Below are 6097 nucleotides of genomic sequence, written 5' to 3'. Positions count from 1 at the left end.
CGCAAGCGACTCAATGGCACATAACAACAACAACAATGTACATTCTTCAATGACCTTGTTGTTGTTGTTGTTATGTGCCGTCTAGTCGTTTGCGACTCATAGTGACCCTATGTACAACAGCCCTAAACCTTGCTCTATCCTGTGCCAATCGCATTGCCTCTGACACACCCATCCTGATTACCCCAGTCACTGAATCAGTCCACCTCATAGAGGGATTTCTACGGCAGGAAACACACTCATTTCTAGCCAAATCACATAAATACTTATCCAGCACATATTTAGTGGGTACATGCTGGATTCTAGGCACTGTACTGCTAAGGATAAAATAAATAATGCATCAAACAGATGGGTCTTGTCTTCACGAGCTTTATGTCTACTAGGAGAAAAAGTAAATGATTAAATGTTAAAATAAAAAAGTTCTGGTAAATATTAAAGTCCATAAAAGTTGCCCCTAATTAATGTAGGAAATTCAAACAGTGCATCATTGACTGCTAATAGAAAGGTTGACAGACTAAACACATCTATCCAGTGATATCTCTCTCTCTCTCTTTTTTTTTCCTTTGTTTTATTTTGTTTTTTGTTTTTCCAAAAGAAAGACTTGGTGCTCTGCTTTCAAAAGGCAAACTCTTGAAAGCTATATGGACCAAAGTTCTACTCTCAAACATACATGATTGTTTTGAGTTTGAATGGCTACAGTGCAATGAGTATGATTTTGTGTGTGTCTCTGTGTGTGTACCTGCTCCAGAAATAGAGATACCTTTTAAGACTTAAATGAATTGATTCTTTGAGCTGAAACTTGATGAGATGTTTAGGAGATAAAACATATCAAAGAAAAATTGTACAGGGGACACAGTGTGTGAAAGCCCTGAGGTCAGAACTCATAGAAAAGAAAAGAAGGGATGGGTGAGAAGAGAAGTGTTGTTATTGTGGTTATTTATTGTCAAGTCCACTACAGCTCATAGTGACCTTATGAACAATAACTCTGAACCCTACCCTATTTTGAGCCAATCTCATTCTCTCTGATACATTATCCCCATGCCATAGTCATTGTATCAATCCATCTCATTCAGGGTCTCTTGTGTTGTCTCTTCACTTTTCCAAGCATGACATCTTTCTACAAGGAAGATTTTTGGAAACATGCTCAAAATATGTGAGATGGAGTATCTAAATCCTTGATGGCCAACAAACATGAAGAAATGCTCAAAATCACTGGCAAAAAGAGAGTTGGAAATCAAAATCACAAGGAGATACTATCTCATCCCAGTAGCAGAGGCAAAGTTAGAAATAAATGTTGGAAAGGATGTAGAGAGATAGGAACTCTATGCACTGTTGGTGGGATTGCAAAATGGTACAACCACTCTGGAAAACAATTTAGTGTTTCCTCAAAAAGCTGAACATAGAAATTCCATATGACCCAGCTATTCCACTGCTTGGAGTACAACTCTGAGAAAATGAGAACTGAGACACAAATGAAGATTTGTACACCAATGTTCATAGCAGTTATCTACCATTGCAAGAACATTGAAACAGCCTAAATGTGCAACCACAACTGAATGAATTGAGAAATTATGGTACATTCACATGATGGAATACTATGCGGCATGCAGGAGCAATGATTTTGAAAATGACTGCCTAACTTGGGAGGGTCTGGAGATTATTATGCTAAGCTAACTAACTTAGTACCATAAGAATAAATACTGTATAAGACTATTATTGTAGAAACAGAAAGACAACTAGTAAAACTTGTTTGAGGATCCAAGGGGGTAGGGTAGGAGCAGAGGAGTGAGGACGGACAGGAGTGTAATCATAGAGTCACGCGATTTGATGGGTAGAGGGATGTGTGAGTAAAGGAAACGGGAAAATATCCTGTGTGAAAAACAATGTATATGAATCTAAGTAAACCAGTATAAAAATAAAATATCATTTAAAAAAATTCTTGCTTACAGGAAGCAACCTGGTTTCATCCTATGCAGTAGAGACCTGTTTGTTCTCTTGACAGTCCATAGTATGTTCAATACTCTTCACTAGCACCGTAACTCAAAGGCATCGATTCTTATTCTGTCATCCTTAGTTATTATCCAGCTCTCTGTTGCGTAGCAAGTAATTGCAAATACCAGGACCTCTATCAGGCTCACTTTAGTCTCCAGGATGGTATCATTGCTCTTCAGCACTTTGGAGAGGTCAGGCTGACTTCCCAAATACAACTCGTTTTTTGATTTCCTAAAAAAGCAAAATTGTTCCAAGAGTGTTGATTGTGGATCTGAACAAGATGAAACTGTCAATAATCTCAGTCCCTTCTCTATCTATCATGATATTGCCAACTGGCCCAGTGTTGAGAATCTTTGTTTTCTTGATGTTGAAATGCAATCCATTTTGAAACTTACTTTCTCCAGCAAATGCTTCAGGTCCTCTTCAGTTTTGGCAAGCAAGGTGTGTCCTCATGAACCTTACCTGATGGACTACACGGGAATCAGACTGATCACATCTGTGGAAAGAATCATTGAAGAAGCTCACTATCAGCTGTGAAAGCTAGGCCAGATGCTGACTGTGGACCAGACCATCAACTACTCATATACACGTTCAAACTGAAGGGGGTGAGGGGGTGGTGGTGGAATAAAGACAAATCCACAAATCCATAAGAATAAAAATTTTACCGAGTCTATCCTGAGTTTAAAAAACTATCCAACTTATCTGTAAACTTTGGTTAAAAACGCAATTAAAATAAATATTCTTTTACATAAAAAAAAGAAGCATAGAATTGTGGACTTGAGCACAAATGAACGAAAACTAAATGAACTGTTGGAAGATATTAAGAATATCATCCAGGAAGATATGATGTCTTTTCAAAGGACCAGGTAGAATGCAAATGATCATTACAAAGACAGGGGAGGAAGAAAAGACCAAAATGGATGTCAGAAGGGACTCTGAATATTGCACTAGCATGCCGAAAAGCCAAAGTAAAGAGAAGAAATCAGGAAGTTAAGGAGCTGAACAGAAGATTTCAAAGGGCAGATAGGGAAGACTAAAGTAAAGTATTCTAATGAAATGTGCAAAACGGTGTAGTCAGAGCAAAACAATGGACCTGAAATAGGCATAGTAGAAGAGGAAGGGAGGGGTCACATCACCAGAGCTCTTAGAGGATTTTGGTCTTTCCAAATGGTACTGAGTAATCACTGGTAAATATTAAGCATTCATATTAATACAAATGAGAATTGTGGGAAGTGAAAAGAATGAAATTGGATAGCCAATATTGTTATTGTTGTGAGTAAAATGTGCATGAAAAGAAATTTGCTTTTTTAAACTTTCATTCACATCACAATGGAAAGATAAAATTGTGGAGCAAAAATAATTCCATTTATTAATTAATCAATTAATGAAAATAAGCCACCATTAATTCCATAGGTAATAATGAGCAATATTACAACTTTCAGAGGTCTAACTCATCCCTTATTATATAGCCTAGTGAAGAAATGACCCAGCCATATTTTGCCAGTGTAGAATATCTTATTTGTTTTAGGGAAAAGAGAAAAAGTATAGTATTAAAACGAAACTCTCCATATTCTAATTACAAAAATAAATAAAACGTAATTTTTCCAAATGTAAGAAAGAGCTGATATTCCTGAACTACAGTTGTGTGCTGCTGTGTTCACTATGACCCTATCAGCAGAACTGAACTTGGCTCTATCCTGTGCCATTCTCACATCTCTGACATGGTTGAGCCCAACTGTTGGAGTCATTGTGTCAGTCAGTCTTGTTGAGGCTATCACATCATGATGCTTTCCTCCAAGTGTAGATTTAAAAAGTTAAAACTTTATCAGTGTCTGCAATCTTTATAGTTACTATTGTTATTGAGGTACCACAAAGGTAGATCACTCATCTTGCTTACAACACATGATCATTTTGAAAATCATTATATGACTGAAACTCCTGTCCTGGATATTATTGATAAGAAGTGCCTTCTCTTACTATTGTTTCCCTGAACTTGTAGAACTGGCCTGATTTGCTTACTATATATAAAAACTTTATTCTGCTATGGCTTTCAGGATAATCTGGAAATACTCTTCAAGGCTGTAAGTGAGCATACCTTAGAAAATAACTTACTGTTTACAGAAATTGCTCATGGAGTGGAGAGTAATAAGGGGGATGAAACCAGCTTTACTAGAGCCTAGCCTGGGCTGGAATTCCTTCCAGAGCCTTACTTGGTTAGGAAACTTGGATAAAATTTTGTTGTTTTATTGACTTTTGGTTAGTTTCAAAATTTCTGCATCTAAATTTATTGATTTCTAATAACCTATCTCTCTGGATTGCTGTGATAATAAAAACACAAATACTGTGCCTTAAAGTTGAATTTGTTTTGTTTTGTTGGTTTTTTTTTTAGTAAAAACAAAATTTTAAAAAAACCAAAACAGAACATCAAAACACCAAGCCTCTCATTGTCATCGAGTGGGAACCAACTCAGGGGGTTTTCAGAGGCTGTAAATCACTTAAGATTGCCATGTGCAGCTATTAAGAATACGCTCCTGTTGTCACAGATGGAAGAGTTCTAGGCACTTTACAAATTTTCACTGAAAAGAGATAAAAAGAGACTGCGTTTTGGGTGGTCCAGTGATTCTCTCTGAGAAGGTAAAATATCCATCAGTGTGAATTCTATTACTCTTTGAAACGTGTACTTCATTAAAGTGAGCAGAGTAGCCTAGTGGGTAAGCAGTTATGTTACCAACTTAAAGGCAGAAGGCTTGAATTCATCAGCTGCTTCTAGGAGAAGGACTATCTCCTCCTCTGAAATTTACATCTTTTTGAAACTGCTGGAGGGTTAGCTATGAGTTATCCAGTTCCAACTCCTACCAACAACATAGTCACAAAACACAGCACACTAAGTGCATCATGTCACCCATCTCCCAGAACCCTTCTCCCTTTTGATCTTGGACTTGTCCTTACATTACTTTCAAAGTCTCAAGATTACTCTTCCCTGCTTCTTGGAGGTTTTTTCCCTTGTACCTTTAGGTGACCACAGGGATTCTACGCTTAAACAACAACAAACAGACACGCCTTTAAAGTTGAACTGCAGTGTATTTGTTTAATAGTAGATTGTTAATAGTTTAATCGCTATGATTTTGTACATTAACACCTGTGAACAGGGAAGGATTTTATTTTCTATTTACGAGTGAATTGACTCAGTTAACAAGAACTAAAAATCAATTGGTCCTTGTTCATGCTGAGTTTCTGGTGGTAAAGATACCCTGGCAATGAGAATGCAATCAGCGAAGCAGAAGCTGAGTGAGAAGGGAAGGGAGGGTAGGCTCAGAAGACCAAGCTCTTTTGGAAGGAGAAGCACGCTTCCTTTCCTGACCACAAACCATCCTGTAATTAGCAGAGCAAGTCAATTTGAGCAAAGCAAATCACTAGTTTTCCATGAAATAATTATATTTTGTATGTTCACGGACATGTACCCTTCTAAGCCTTAAAGCTAAGAACGATGTTTTCTTCTTTTTTTTATTGTGAGCAAGAGAAGGAAGACGGAAACTGGAGGTGACAGTGTTACAATTACTGAACCCAGTACAAGGTGGAAAAGGAAGCGTCCCTCAGAAGCATGGGCCACGCTGAAGGCACAGAAAGTTCGAGGGCGCAGAGGGAACACACTGTACATGACTTGATAACTCTTGGAAAGGGGACAAAGTCAGGCATTTCTATCCCCCTCTGTATCACCTAGGGAACTAACTCTCTTCAGTATCTGTGGCAGCAGCCAGGTTGGCTCCGAAGCTTCAGCCCCTTGGGTCCAGCTCCTGGCACTCTTTCACCCCCGTCCCCGGGTGGCCACCCCCCGCGTCCAGCACTCCGAGGGGTCCCCTTGCAGAGGCCTTCGGGGAAAGGACGCGTGGGTCGCGCCAGCCCCTACACGGGATGGACGCCACGACGCTGCCTCCGGGGGCGGGGACAGCTGGGCTGGAGCGCTCTGGTTCTTCACGGCGCCCGGCTTTCTGGGCGGCGGGGTCAGAGCGCACGGTCCCGGGGAGAGGGAAGCGCTGCTGTCGCCTCCGCGAAGGCGCAGCTGCGGGCCTGGAGCCCCGTGCTGCCCGCGGGCTCCAGCAGGTGCGCG

The sequence above is a fragment of the Elephantulus edwardii genome, unplaced genomic scaffold (genome assembly GCF_000299155.1).
Source record: "Elephantulus edwardii isolate Elephantulus edwardi_28Jun2011 unplaced genomic scaffold, EleEdw1.0 scaffold00036, whole genome shotgun sequence".
NCBI lineage: Eukaryota > Metazoa > Chordata > Mammalia > Macroscelidea > Macroscelididae > Elephantulus > Elephantulus edwardii.
The sequence above is the reverse complement of the archived record's forward strand: the minus strand, read 5'-3'. Positions refer to the sequence as shown.